General features: G+C 41.8%; 1 long non-coding RNA gene across 5 annotated transcripts in view; it reads left to right on the top strand.

Annotated features, from left to right (window-relative positions):
- The window catches only part of LOC106730378, a 55,673-nt gene that overhangs the window by 10,859 nt on the left and 30,612 nt on the right, over nucleotides 1-14,202 (top strand). For 4 of the 5 annotated variants that reach the window (XR_001366837.2, XR_004313563.1, XR_004313564.1 and 1 more), the window contains exon 2: nucleotides 3,788-3,997. This is a non-coding gene — a long non-coding RNA (uncharacterized LOC106730378). The remainder of the gene's footprint in view (nucleotides 1-3,787; nucleotides 3,998-14,202) is intronic. The other variant, XR_004313562.1, reaches the window with a different exon arrangement.

Raw genomic sequence — 14,202 nt, forward strand, 5'->3', positions numbered from 1 at the left:
AGAAAGCTTTTTGGAGAAATGAATGATTAAATGGAACATTAAAGGATGAGTAGAAATTAGCCAGGCATTCCTAGCTGGGGAGACAGCCTGAGAAAAGGCATAATGGTAAGAATAATGACCTACTCTCACAAAAAGCATTGAATTGGGGAGACGTGGGGATGAATCCGACAGAGACCATCCCAGCTGTGTATGGTCTCTTTTAACATTCTATTCTTGGGAAGGCGTTCAAAACTATAAAGAACTCCCAGCCACTGTTCTGCTGAGTCTCCAATAGAGTGTTACTACCTTGGAGCTCTCCAAGGTACTGAACCATATCAATCTGAACAGCAACTGTCTGTATAGAACCCTGCTCCTTTCAGACCCTGACTCCTGCCCATGCCTGCTGCCCTTGGCTGATGCCATGTAGTGGAAACAGAATAGGTTTACCAGCTCAAATGATTCAAATTAAGAAACAGACAAAAAATTATAAATTATTATTATAAATGGTAAATTATGCTGTGTCCGTATGAGTATTGCACAGTGCTTTGGTGGCCTTATTTTTTTTATTATTTATTTGGAATTTTATGTATTTTTAAGATACCTATGACAGCATGCATTTCCCTGAAAAATATCATTTAAACTAAAATAAAAAAGAGATTTGGAATCAAAGGATTGGGATGTGAATCCTAACTCTGTCACTTCACAGCTGTCTGACCTCATGTCAAGTAATTTAATCCTCAGTAGTCATTGTTAACTCAGCTGCAAGAAGGAAAGCAAGGGACAAACCTTCAGTAATTCCCCAATGCCTACAACGCAGATTTCTTATGGGTCTTAAATGAGCTCAAGCACATGTACCTACTACCTACCATGTTGCTTAAATAAGAGAAACATTTAGCAAGTGCTTGTTTATTTCCTACCCCACCACTTGCTGCTCAGTTTTCTGCTACAGCAAGAGGAAGCCTGGTGTGTAACAAGGTAGGCAACAGGTTTTGTAGGTATGGACATTCTTCCCATTCTTGAGGCCTTCATTAGAACAGAACTCTGAAATGGGACTAACTCTGAGCATAATTATGTGTTATTTCCACACCTGGCTCTCAGTACATTAGCATCTAGACCCTCACCCTCATGGCAGGATTCTAGAAGACTATTCCCTGGGTAATGTGACTGTCTGAAAAGTAAATGCCTAAAGAATTTGGTGTTCTTCCAACAAACAGCTGAGCCAGATCACCTTACTCCAAAGCTCAAAGTTCTCATGTCCCCCTGCTGCTCAGAACTTCCAATTAGCCTTGTTTTAACCTTCCCACTCTATCATGAGCATAGAAGAAGTTTTACATCTAAGGCTCTAATATGGAAGATAGAGATAAAAAAGAAAAACAAACAGAAAAAAACAAACAAATAAAAAAAGCAATTTGGAGGAAATAAAAACTATACAGGGAAATACCACAAATAGTTCAATAATGTACTTTGAGAAATAAAAGAACTTCCATGAAACAAGAACAGGATGCTATTTTTAAAAAAAATCCAAGGACCTCTTAAAAAGCTCTTGGAAATGAGAAACCTGGTGGCAAAAATGAAAAACTATAACTGGGTATTAAGGTACTATTGAGGAAATTTCATCTCTCACTCCCCCCCCACAAAAGAGCAAACATACACAGAAGGAAAATAAGAGAAAACAGACTAAAAAGAAGGAGGACCATCATGAATGCCCAACATGAGAATTATATCAGTTCTAAAAACAAAGAACAGAGAAAATGGGGAAAAGTAGGCTATTCTCTTAGAAATAATGCAGGAAATTTCCCAAAACAGATGGAAAGGAGCCACTAATTGTGCAGTCTAATTAATGAAAGAAGCAGCGCACAAGGCACATAACATCATTGTAAAATTTCAGATCAGAGGGGACAAAGAAGAAAATCTACAAATTACCAGAGGAAATATATATGTATATATATATTTGGTATATATATATATACATACCAAAGTTCTGGAGTCAGAATGGCTTTAGATTTCTCAATAGCAATACGTAAAGCAAGAGAACAATGGAGAAACACCCTCAAAATACTGAAGGAAATTATCCCCCATCTGGAATTCTATACTCAGCCCAACTATGAATAAAGCACTATAGAATAAAAACGTTTCTAGACTTGTACAGTCTTCACAAATTTCTCTTCCCATGCGTCCTTCCTTGGGGAATTACTAGAGTATAGACACCACACACACACACACACACAAAATAGATAGTAAGCCAGGAAGGAGAAAGACATTGAATACAGAAGGCATGAGCTCCAACACTGGAGAAGAGTGAAAGAAATACCCAAAAGGGTGGTAAGCAGTGGCCTCAGATTGACAGTTGTGTACCAGGCATGGAGGACAACCAGTCCAGATTAGAATAGAATGCCTCAAAAGATAGGTCTGTAGAGAGTTGTCATCACCAAGATCTCCACTGCTGTGGGTTCTTTTTTTTTTTTTTTTTAATTGAGGGTAGAATTCCTGGGTGAGTCTAACTGAGATGATCTGTTTTTGACTTGCCTTAATTATTTCTGAGGAGGTTGGTGCTTTTCCCACAGCATAGCCTGTTTTCTGGGTCAACTGCAGATGCTCATTTCACCCCACGGAAGTGTTCTGTTTTGGTGTCATTCAGGAGCTGCAGGTAGACCCTAGTGAAGCAGAACACCCAGAGCAGCCCACACTCTGGACCACATTTCTTCTGGCTACCCAGTGCCTGGCCCCCACTGCAGCCCTACCACATGTCCAACTCTGGTTTCTCAAGACCCACTCATGACCTTGTCCACCTACTTCCCCAGAAGGGGCTCTTGTAAACTCTTGGGGAAACTGAAACTGGACTGACCCAGAGACTCTGTTCAGTGTATCTCTCTCCCAGACACCTTTGTCAAACAGGGGCAACATTGCCCTTTCATCCTCAGCTAGATTTTTGCTTCTACTCAATAAACATTGTTTAGGAATATATACCTAGGTAGTAAAACTATGAAAAAAATCAAGAGAATGATTAACACAAAAATCAACATGGTGGTTATTTCTGAAGAAGAGGTTGGAGGTTTTACTTAGAGAGGAGCATTTGGAGAACTTGTAAGTTACCAGTTAGTGTTCTATTTCTCAATTTTTGTGGTAAGTACATAGGTGTTAAATGTACTATATTTTCAACTCTATTTAAAATATTCTTTGATACATATAATATACTTCATAGTAAAAATTTACCTAGCAAGCAAAGCCACCCTGTGAAGCAATGAAATTGTGTAGCTTGAGCTAACTGGTAACCGTCAGAGAACATTTTTGAGTGTCCCTTCTGTTTCCAGCTGGAACCCTGACTATTTAAATATTTCAGTGCCCCTGACCAGTGGTACATTTTCATATTAATATGGATTTTGAGAACCAAAAAGTCCTCAGAAGCCCAAACAAGTAGCTGTCTAATGGGGTGGAATTCCAGGCGGTATTCCACAGGAGTTCCCATGTCAGCTCTCAGATCAGACTGTGTCGCAGGTTGTTTTTACAAGCAGCCTTGTCCAAGGGAAGATACGCATCTAAAAACATCTCCCTCCAGTGAGGGGTCTGCAGCTGTGGCTTTTTGTGGAAAGATTGTACACTGGTTTATTATTCAACGAATTATACTGCTAGCTAAGTATAGACCAGCCTGGGGGGATTTGCTTCTGACTTGTGGAATTTTTTAGTTCTTTTCAAACTGTGTCCCAGAGAAAAGGAGGACCTCCATCCAGGCACTGGCAGGGATGCCCAGTTCTCACCAGCATCCTCACGTTGCTTTAAGAGAGAACATTTATTTTTTCTTTTTTCACAGAATGAGTCAGTTGCTGACAGACTCCTAGGATCTCTCACCATCTTCCTGTTGCCCCTTCCCCTCTGAAGATCAAAGCTCACCTCAAGAGAACCTCCAGAAGGAAGAAATAGCCAGCGGATCCCCCAGGGCCAGGCAGGAAAAGCAAGTAAACAAGTGATTGACGCACTTTGTAGACAAGCTGGAGGGGCCGCCATGCAGTCTCTGCTGGGGGTGAGCATGAGTGGGGGAAGCTGAGGAAGCCGTCCAGGATGGGGGCGGGCCCCGGAGGGCTGGGGCAGCAGCTCATTGTTCCCAGGGTTCCCAGGGAATAAGGCAGGCCTCCAACAAAACAAACGTGTGAGAGGACCAGCTATTTGTGTTGATAAACACAAAAAGAAGGGAAGTGACTGGCTGGAGGGAGGGTGATCTTTAGTGGAATGTGCCTTATCCTAGCTCCTAAGGGACACCAGAGGAAGAGGGAGAAGGAACTGGGACGAAAGGAGGCAGTGTTGTTAAAACGCAGGGGGCCCAGAGATGGGCAGTCCTGGGTTCAGATCCTGGGGCCTCTATTTCCTAATTCTGTAGCTTAGCCCTATTATTTAACTTCTCTGGGCCTTCGTTTGCTGTCTGTGAAATGGGAATGATACTTCTCACCATTAGGTTTCTTTGAAGGCTTATTAAGATAATGCACTTTTAGTATCTGACACAAAGTTTGTTTGTTTGTTTGTCTTTTAACGTTAACTATTGTTGTTAGAGAGGTGTATCAGTGAGGGGTGGGGACAGGGGAGGAAGCAGTGAGCTGTGGGGAAACAGGTCTACGTGTCAAGCACCTGGGTGTTCATCAGGGGTCTGGCCTAAATTCACCACATGAATGTGAACAGGTAACTCCTGTCTGTGGAGCTGAGCTTCACCAGCCCGGAACAAGGGTGCTGATGGAGGTCTCCCAGGTTCATTCTAGTGCCAAGATCCTGGATTCTAAAGAACTGTAACTGAGGTGTGACTAGTAAATTCTCTGACTTAAAAATCATGCAGAGGTAGGCAAGTGCGGTGTTTGTTCCCATAATACTGGTCTTCTTGAGAACTTTGGTTTTATTATAATGATGCTGCCATTTCCCAAATGTTTTCAGATTCATTGGTTTAAAATTGTCTGCAGAGCTAGTTCTTGAAGCCAAATTAGAAAATCATCTCATTGCTTTGTAGCCATGATTACTTTTTTTTTTATCAACAAGATGTTATGAGGGTCGTAAGTGCTAGTTTTGTGCATGAGCAAAAAGGAAGCACCAGTGGGTGGGAAGTTAGGTCTGTGTAAGGCGTCAGACATCGACACACTTGCACCATGTCCTATGTGGCCGGGAAACATGGGGTTGCTCTTCCTATCAGTGGAGGTCCTCTAGGTGGGTGTGGGGGATCAGGTGATGCCTGAGGACCAGGTTCAGAGCACAGCCCTCTCAGTGGTGGCCTGGTGGACAGCCACTCTGGGCCATGTTCAACAGCTGCCCAAGAATATGATACAAAAGCCCATGGCAACCACCTGGTGAAGCAGTGTGATGTAGACATCCAGAACCTGATCAGCTCCACCTCCAGAGACTCGAGCCAGAAGCTTCTGCAGAGGCACTTAGAAAAGCTCAAACAAACGAAAGGCTAAGGTCTGAGTTTCCCACATGGGGTTTTTAGCCATATGAGCCCTTTTGGGGCTCTCTGGTTCCCAGGGGGCATTTTAATAAGGTATTTTTCTGTTTTTTTAAAAGGAGGGCCCAGGGTCATCAGCCAGGGAGGGGTGGAAGCAAAGATTCAGAAACAGTAAGAGATCCTTCACCAGGTAGATGGGCCTCAGCACTTCCATCCCTGCCACAGATGCAGCCGGAAAAAATTAAAGATTCTGGGAGAGCAAGTGTTGGCAGATGGCCCCAGGGGGCAGCTGGGGCCTTCACATAGGAAACAGGTCTGAGTAGAGGCAGCAGAAAGAGCCATCAGCAGAGAACACCAAACTGGAAGAAACAAGTCCTGCCCTCAGCAGACCCATAGCACCCTCTGTGGGTGCTCAGATACCACAGGTTAGTCACCCTGGTGCTCCCAACTAACAAGAGATAGGAGCTGGGCTTGAGTGCCTGAAACCCACAGGTTTATTAAACACAGCCCAGCATCTCATCTGTCCAAGATGCGATGGACAAGCAACCTTAACTCTGTCCCAGTGTGGCATCTACAAGGACCAGGCTCTCCCAGGTGATGTCCTGAGTTCCCCTGCCCCGCTAGCTGGCAGAGTGTCTTTGTTCCTTTCCAGGGAAACCATTTCTCAGCCTCTCATGCAGTCCATTCAGCCCTGAAGCTGCCAGGCAAGTTTCAAACACATTTCTGAAATGCCTTAACCTGAGCCTGCCTGATTGGTTTATCAGCCCTGGACCCAGGAACATTTCCTTACAATGAGCAGTGACATTTACAGCTTCGAGAAGTGCAAGGGAAACATTTTTCTTGTTGACTCCTCTCTCTCTCTAATGAAGTGGCCATTATCGTCTTTAAAATGTGGATTCCGTCAGTCAAAAATGTGCCGTAACTTCCCACAGGAGAAACACTGTAAATGTCAGAAACCTAATAGTGCTGTCTGAAGTGCATAAAATCAGCGGCCTGAAAATTGTAGAACAGACGTGCTTCTTCCTTTTGAGCAGCCAAAACTGGCTTTGTGGGCACACGACCTGCACAGTCACCCAGAGTCCTGTGCTCAGAGGACCCGGCTCTTGGTTTCATAGTCTGCATTTAAAACTGGCATTGCACAATGTGAAGAACAGTAAAATTCATGCTCATAATTTAAAACCTTATTTTTTTTCTTTACTTAGAATGACCTTTAAATAGCAGATAAAAACCAAGCATGATTAGTTGAGAAACCAAAGAAGAAAGAAAAAAACTCTCTATTTTTGTACATTTAACAGCAAGTGTTCCTGCTTTTTATAAGGAGCCCTGCATTTTCATTTTGCTTTGGGCCTTACAAATTACGTAGCCAGCTCTGTCTGCAGCAGTATAAAAACCAGCAGATGTTTCTATCATAAGGATAGAAAATAAAAATAAACACAAATTACAAGCACTTTGGCGTAACTCCACCTAATGATAACCACTTTAGTCGAGATGTCTCTCCCCAGTGTGTGGTCTGTTCACTGTATGCACGTATTTATTCTTGCCTGCACTCAAGCTATCCACCGTTGGACACACAAATTTCTCTCCATTCCAGTTGGTATTTTGTCTGAGGTTGGATGTAGAACACTTTTTAGGTAATTGCGATTGTATTGATCTATCTATGAATCGTGTGTGAAAACAAGACTCTTTCTTCTTCCTCCCTGGCCATCTCTCAGTAGTCTTATCTCTCCACCAGTTATAATAACATGTTAAAGGCTCCCATAAGTCCTACAGTAAAAACAAACAGACGAAACATCCAGCCTGTTTTGTTTTGATTAACCGAGAATATTTTAAACTTGTTATTTTCCTAACTGGTTTCAGTAGAAGATGCTGGAAGACCTGAGAAGCTAAGGGGATTAGAGTTTCCAGGGAAAGCTTTCAGAGAGAAAGGAACTTCAGAGGGGGAGAGAGCCAGGGATGTGTTGAGGGCCCTCTTGAGTCTTCAGCTGAATTCTGAGAAATGCACGCATATGAGGAAACCACCAGAGGAGATGGGGGAGGGGTTTGGAGATGGGGAAAGAACCCCCTGCTCACCACTTCTACTGATCCATGCCGCAACGTGGATGAATTTCAATAGGCATACTGAGTTAAAGGCCAGACCCACCCCCCAAAGTAGAAGAAGAAGAAAAAAAAGTATGCACTGTATGATACCACTTATATAAAATTTTAGAAAATGCAAACTAATCTAAAGTGGCAGAAAGCAGATCAGTGGTACGTAGGAATGGAGAAGGCAATGAGAAGGGACACAGGGATGGATTATAAAGGGTACAGGGAAGCTCTTTGGGGAGATGAGTATGTTCACTGTTTGACTGTGGCAATGGTTTCATGGATGTATACATATGTTAAAACTTATCCATCAAATTGTACCCTTAAATCTGTGCCACTCCTTGTATATAGTTATACCACAATAAAAATATGAAAATACTACCAAAAAAGAGTAAGAAAAACCAAGAAAACTGATCAAATTTTAAATCTTGAACAAATTGGACAATTAGTTGAACAAATATTTAAAGATATCATCAAAACTTTCAAAAACCCAGGAAGTCTTGAGTCTAGCTATCAAAATGGGACCGCTGAGTCCAGAAAAAAAATTAATAAGGATTCTCATCACTAAGACATATCCTAGCAAAATTACTGGACTTCAGAGATAAAGATTCTTTTGGGCAATCAGGCAAAAAGACCAAAATAGGTGACTTGATGACTTCAGACTTATTTAAGTCAACATTCAATGCTAGAAGACAGGGGCACAAACCCTAAAATTCCTCAAAAGGAAAGCAAGTATGATCTACCATTGTTATGCCCAGCTATCAGCTTGCAAAATACAAAATCAAACATTTTTGAACATGCAAGAATTTAGGAAAGATTATCCTTATGAACTCTTCCTGAAGAAACCCGAATGACACTCAGAATGGAAGATAGTGAGAGATTACACAAGGGACATCTGTGATAGAGAAACTGAGTCCATTGTTAGAAAGAAAATGCCTGAAAAGGACTTAAATTTGTTGAAAGAGTCGGGGAGCTTAATGGTAAATGAGCTTGGAAGTATCGATGTTTCAGAATATGACTGAAAAATAAATGCAGGAAAGCAGCCTTGTCTAATGGCCGGGAAGTTGAAGAATTCCTGAGTTTATTGATATGCCAAGACGCTACTGGCCACTCTGCCTGAGGGACTTAGGCCAGTCTGGGTTTTTATAACGTGCCCTGGGAACATGGAATTTTTACTGTCTTCTTGGGGGTGGTGCATTTGCCAGTTTCTTCTAGGGGAAACACTCATTTCCATGAAGAGTAGATGTAAAGTGATGGAATAACAGATTGCACAGTAGTTTCAAATGATCTTGGTAGAATTAAAAGAAATGATTTAAAAGTTGTCAGATTCATTTTTGGGAGAAATAAGGAGACTTTAATAAGAGTTGTATTTTAGATTTGGGAATTATTGTTAATTTTCTGAGATGTGAGAATGGTATTATGGTTAATGTAGGAAAATATTATTTACAGGAGATTTATTCTGAAATATTTAGGGGTAGAGTGTCATATCTGTGATTTGCTTCCAAATTATTGAGGGAAAAAGCATATATCATACATAAAGAAAAAGAAAACATGGTAAAATGTTAACAATTAGTGAATCTTGGTGAGGAGTACGTGGGGTGTTTTGTGCACTGATCTCTCAATTTTTCGGTAGCTGTGAAATTTCCAAAATAAAAAGTTATCCAGTTAAGAACAGAACATCAAGGCAGTGAAGATTATCTTTTAGAGGAATCAAGACCCCCCCCCCCAAAAAAACCCCACATCCCTAAGGAAGTATCTGGCCTTAAAGATACAATCAGATGACTTGAAGAAATAATTCAAATGCACAGGAAATGTGCTGTTTTGGGAACTGAGAAAGAATATGAAGAATTCATTGGAAAGCTGGGACTCTGTGGAAAGGTCATACATTTTCACTACTAATTTTATAAACTTCCAGAGTCGGGAAAGAATCCCTAATAAAGATTGTCTAAATAAAGTGAAGACAGCGCTTGTACACTGTTATGTTCTAGAAAAAGAATTCCAGACTTCACTTGGCAGGGAACTATTATTGCTTGAGCAAGAGAAGACTGGAGTGTATGAAATACTGAGTTCAGTCAATGAATCAAAGCCTATCAGAAATCTTACCAAGCCCTCAGAAGAAGCTCTAGTGTACAGAGTGGATGAAACTCTCATTTGGAATAATTGCACTGGGCTGCTGGAACACCTGAAGACCAGAGTGAGATGATAAAAAGTCAGAGAGGACAGCCAGCACCTACCTCCTGGACAAAATGAAGCGTGGCTGGAAAACAGCGAGCCCGTTTCCAATCCAGACTGCGTGATGAGGTGTCAGCTAGGCACAAACTGGAAGCACCAAAAAGCTGGACAATGACGCTTGGACACAGCGTTCCATCAGTGCTCAACTGGAAAATGCAAGCACAGCCTTGCAGCCGAAGCCCAAGTTCTTAATGACCTGGACATGCAGAGAGGCACGGCTCTGCAGAAGGATAAATTGGGAGCAGGAGAGGGAGGTCCTTCAGTGCAGAGGAAGTGAAAGCTTATAAGCAGAGAATTTAAGAACATGAATTATGGGGGTGAGGTGGGGGGAATAAAATGTAATAAAACCAGAACTGCTCTTTTTGATCAAAAAGTCTGTGACAGCCAGTACATCGTGGGTGGTGCAGAAAGAGCTCTTGTTGGAGAGAAGGGGCAAACTGCCAGCTGGGGAAAGAAATTAACGTAAGTAAAACCAAGTCACCGATGTTTCAACCACCAGGGACTGATAACTCCAGGAAGACACGCTCATCAAGTCTTACTACAGAGAGGTCCTCCGAGCCCAGACTGCTCTTCTGGCCCACCCGGACCTGTCAGTCTCCTCTATCCAGGGCCAACTACGTAATTGTCTGGGTTCAGTGCAAAATGAAAATACAGTTCCCTTGATCAAAAAGCAGAGTTATATTGTATAGCACAGGGAACTATATTCAATATCTTGTAATAACCTATAATGAAAAAGAATATGAAAACCAATATATGAATGTATATGTACGACTGAACTATTATGCTGTATACCAGAAATTGACACAACATTGTAAACTGACTATACTTCAATTAAAAAAAAAATAGCCGGGAAAAAAATGCCATCAAAGTTACTAAAATACATACCTTTTTCCTTTTGGGATATCTTGACATGGCATGATGTATTTTATTTGTTATTTAATGTCAATCTAGGCAAAGAAAAATTAACTTTTTTCATTATTAGCATGAATTTAACCATTCATCTTTACTTTATCCTATGGCAGTTTTAAAAGCAAAAATAAGAGCATTTATCTCATATGCAGAATCACCAAAATTACACAATTCTCATTTTGTAGCTTATGCATAGAACAGTGGAAATGCCGCACAAAACTAACTACATTCCTTAAGTTTTTTGCTTCTTTTTTTTTCTTTCCATAGTCAATTTATCCCTCCCTACCCCTTTCACTTTGGTAACTGTAAGTTTGTTTTCTGTCTGTGAGTCTGTTTCTGTTTTGTAAATAAGTTCATTTGTATCATTTTTTTAGATTCCACATATAAATAATATCATATGATATTTGTCTTTCTCTGTCTGACTTACTTTACTTAGTATGATAATCTAAGGTACATCCATGTTGATGCAGATGGCATTATTTCATTCTTTTTTATGGCTGAGTAATATTTCATTGTGTATAATACCACATCTTCTTTATCTGTTCATCTGTCAATGGACATTTAGGTTGCTTCTATGTCTTGGCTATTGGAAATAGTGCTGCTATGAACATTGGGTGCTTGTTATCTTTCCAAATTAGAGCTTTTGTCTTTTCTGGATATATGCCCAGGAATGGGATTGCTGGATCATATGATAACTCTATTTTTAGTTTTTTAAGGAACCTCCATAGTGTTCTCCATAATGGCTGCACCAATTTATAGTCCCACCAACAGTGTAAGAGGCGTCCCTTTTCCCCACACCCTCTCCAGCATTTATTATTTATAGTCTTTTTGATGATGACCATTCTGACTAGTGAGAGATGATACCTCATTATAGTTTTGTAAATTTTTTGCTTCTTGATTCATGCACATTCTAAAACACTCTCTGCCTTTGCCTTACTGATGAGTAAGGAAGGACTGATGGGAAAAGGAACTATTGAGTTACCCTATCTTCCCTTCATTCTGTGTCATTGAATTTGATGTAAGTAGTTGGTGACTACAGGGAAATAGCACGAGTAAGAAGGGGTATGCTGGAGTTCCTTGGTCGTTCATGGTTCTTAGAACATCACTGCTTGCTTTCTACATTTGAAGCAAGTTCTTGTTCTTGTTCTCTTGGAGAGTACCTTGTACCTTGTACCTTGCTTTATACCTTATCTCACTCAAAACCCACACATCATGGTTCCCCTGGAGTCCTGGGCTCATGAAGCCAAAACACAGGTTCCAAGAGAACAGTATTAAGAATTTCAGGATGGCAGCAGCAGAACATAAAACCAAGCCTGGGGCCTGTCTGAACATCAGGTTCTGTGCAACTGCACAACTGGCCTGCCCACAAAGCCAGTCCGTACTCTGTCTCCCAAATCATGATTTGCTTCCTGAGTGAATCCTTCTCTCTTGAAGATCTGGATCTAGAAGGGAACTTGTGACTGTTGATTGCCTCTACGCAGTTCTAGAATCCTCTCTCCCTCAACCATGATGACATAGCTGAAGCTATCCCAGGAGTGCCAGCACGATCTCAGCCCTGGGGGATTGGACCACCTCCTAACCTGCGGCCAGCCACGTAGGGGGCCTGCATCCATGTTCCTTGTCAGATTGCAGACCAGGAGAGGATTCCCTAGACTGTCATCAGGAATAAAGGTCCTTCAACTAGTTCATAGATATCCATCTTCTGGATCCTTAGTTTTTGGTAAAATCATACATGCCTTCTGGTTTTCTTCTACCACTCACAGTCCCACTGCCATCCAAGGAGTGGTCTCCAAGCTCTGCAAAGGCACTGCCTCGCATACACACTTGCCTTCACAAGTGTCACACACAGAACAATCCAGGGGCTTGTCTAGGACTTCCAGCCTGAGTCACTGAATGGAATTTTTGGAACATTTCATATGCTTCAAAATGAAATATGCATTTCCTTTGAATATTAGACTTGTGCTTTCCATTTTTAAAGTTCTTTCCTGCCTTAACCTCACCAAGCAATTCAACCTTGAGTTTTCCAGTTGGGAAACAAAAAAGTGTGTGTATTCAACTAAAGATCACCTCTTAAGCATTATCCTACTACATACCTGTTTTAGTTTTAGTTCCTGTAGTTTGGGTAATCGATACATGCTTCTAAGTGTTATGAAAATATAATATGTTTAAATACTTTTTCTTTTCCAAATTCCAAAAAACTGGTCCCATTCCTAATGGTAAGAGATGACTCTCCTGGTGAATCCAAATAATAATCCCCAAACGTCTGTGTCCTGCTTGCTGTATTCCTGCTCTTCAAAGTGTCACCAGTAGCTAAAAAGCACATCTCCTCTCCCTGGGGAGTAAAAGGAGGGTGGAACCACCATGACAGCCAAGCCTCACACACCTTGAAGGAGATGGTTTGAGTCTCAGCTCCTCTAAGGAGCCCCTACACACTGAAATTACCTGATCTCCTTTGGCTCTTTTATTTTTTCGTCTGATTACCCCTGCCTACCACTGGGCTATTAGAGTTTTAATTTAATAATAAATATTAAATAAACAATATTTATAATGATAAATATTAAATATTAAGTAAATAATAAAACCCCCAGAGAATAACCTTTAGTTAGAATATTTAGCCCAGAGTTTTTCAAAATATGTCCAGAGACCCCCGACATCAGAACCCCGCCCCAAGAATGGGGGTCTGGGAACTATTAAAGTGCTGACTTGAGCCTCCTGAGCACGTGTTTGAGAGCTGAATCTCTGCGAATCTCAGGCACCTGCCCACTGAAATTTGAAAAGCCACTGACCTAGTTCTACCACCCATTTTACAGCTGAGGAAGTGAAGGTTACCTAGGTCAGGAGCAGGGGAGTGGGGACTAAAAGCCAGACCTTTTCTCTCTTAGGCCTTCCTTAGTCCCTACACCAGGAAGCCTTGTTCCTGCAATTTCTTAATATACAATCTTGAGCATCAATCACCTTGTAAACTCCTACATGACCCGGACCATAAGAGCCAAATTGAGTGTCCAGCACAGTGCAGGGTGTGATGTAGAGAACTGTTATTTCCGCAAGTAGACTGCCGAATGAATGAATGAATGAATGGCGACTCCCTACAGTGAGGCTGTAAAGCTTTCCAGCTCATTTTAAGTTTACTTTTAGGTGTCTTTGTTGCCAGCCATTGCAAATCCTCTTTGGCAGAGGGCTGGGTTTGAAAGAGAAAATCAATTAGGCAGATGGAAGCAGGGAGTTCCAATGGAGCAGAAAACCCCTGGCCAGCCTGCTCTAGTATCCAGGATGGGGCCTCCCTACCCCAACCCCTGGCAGAGCCATCTCTCACTTCCTGTCTCAGCACCCCACCTATACCCTCCTCCTTTAATGCTTGGCTGTGGCTCTGTGCCCTCCGCAGGCGCCCAAGGTCAAATCAATCCAGTATTTATAATTGTGTGTTGCCTCTCATTTGGGCTGCTGGTGCTTTGATTGTAAAATCACCCACCACCCCTCATGGGGTCAGGGGTTGGGAGGGAGAAGTTCTTTAGTCTTGTCGGCCCAGAGGGTGGATCAGCCCACACACGCTCCAGGCTTTCCCCACTGCATGGCTGACTGTATTG

The sequence above is a fragment of the Camelus ferus genome, chromosome 20, assembly GCF_009834535.1.
Source record: "Camelus ferus isolate YT-003-E chromosome 20, BCGSAC_Cfer_1.0, whole genome shotgun sequence".
Lineage (NCBI taxonomy): Eukaryota > Metazoa > Chordata > Mammalia > Artiodactyla > Camelidae > Camelus > Camelus ferus.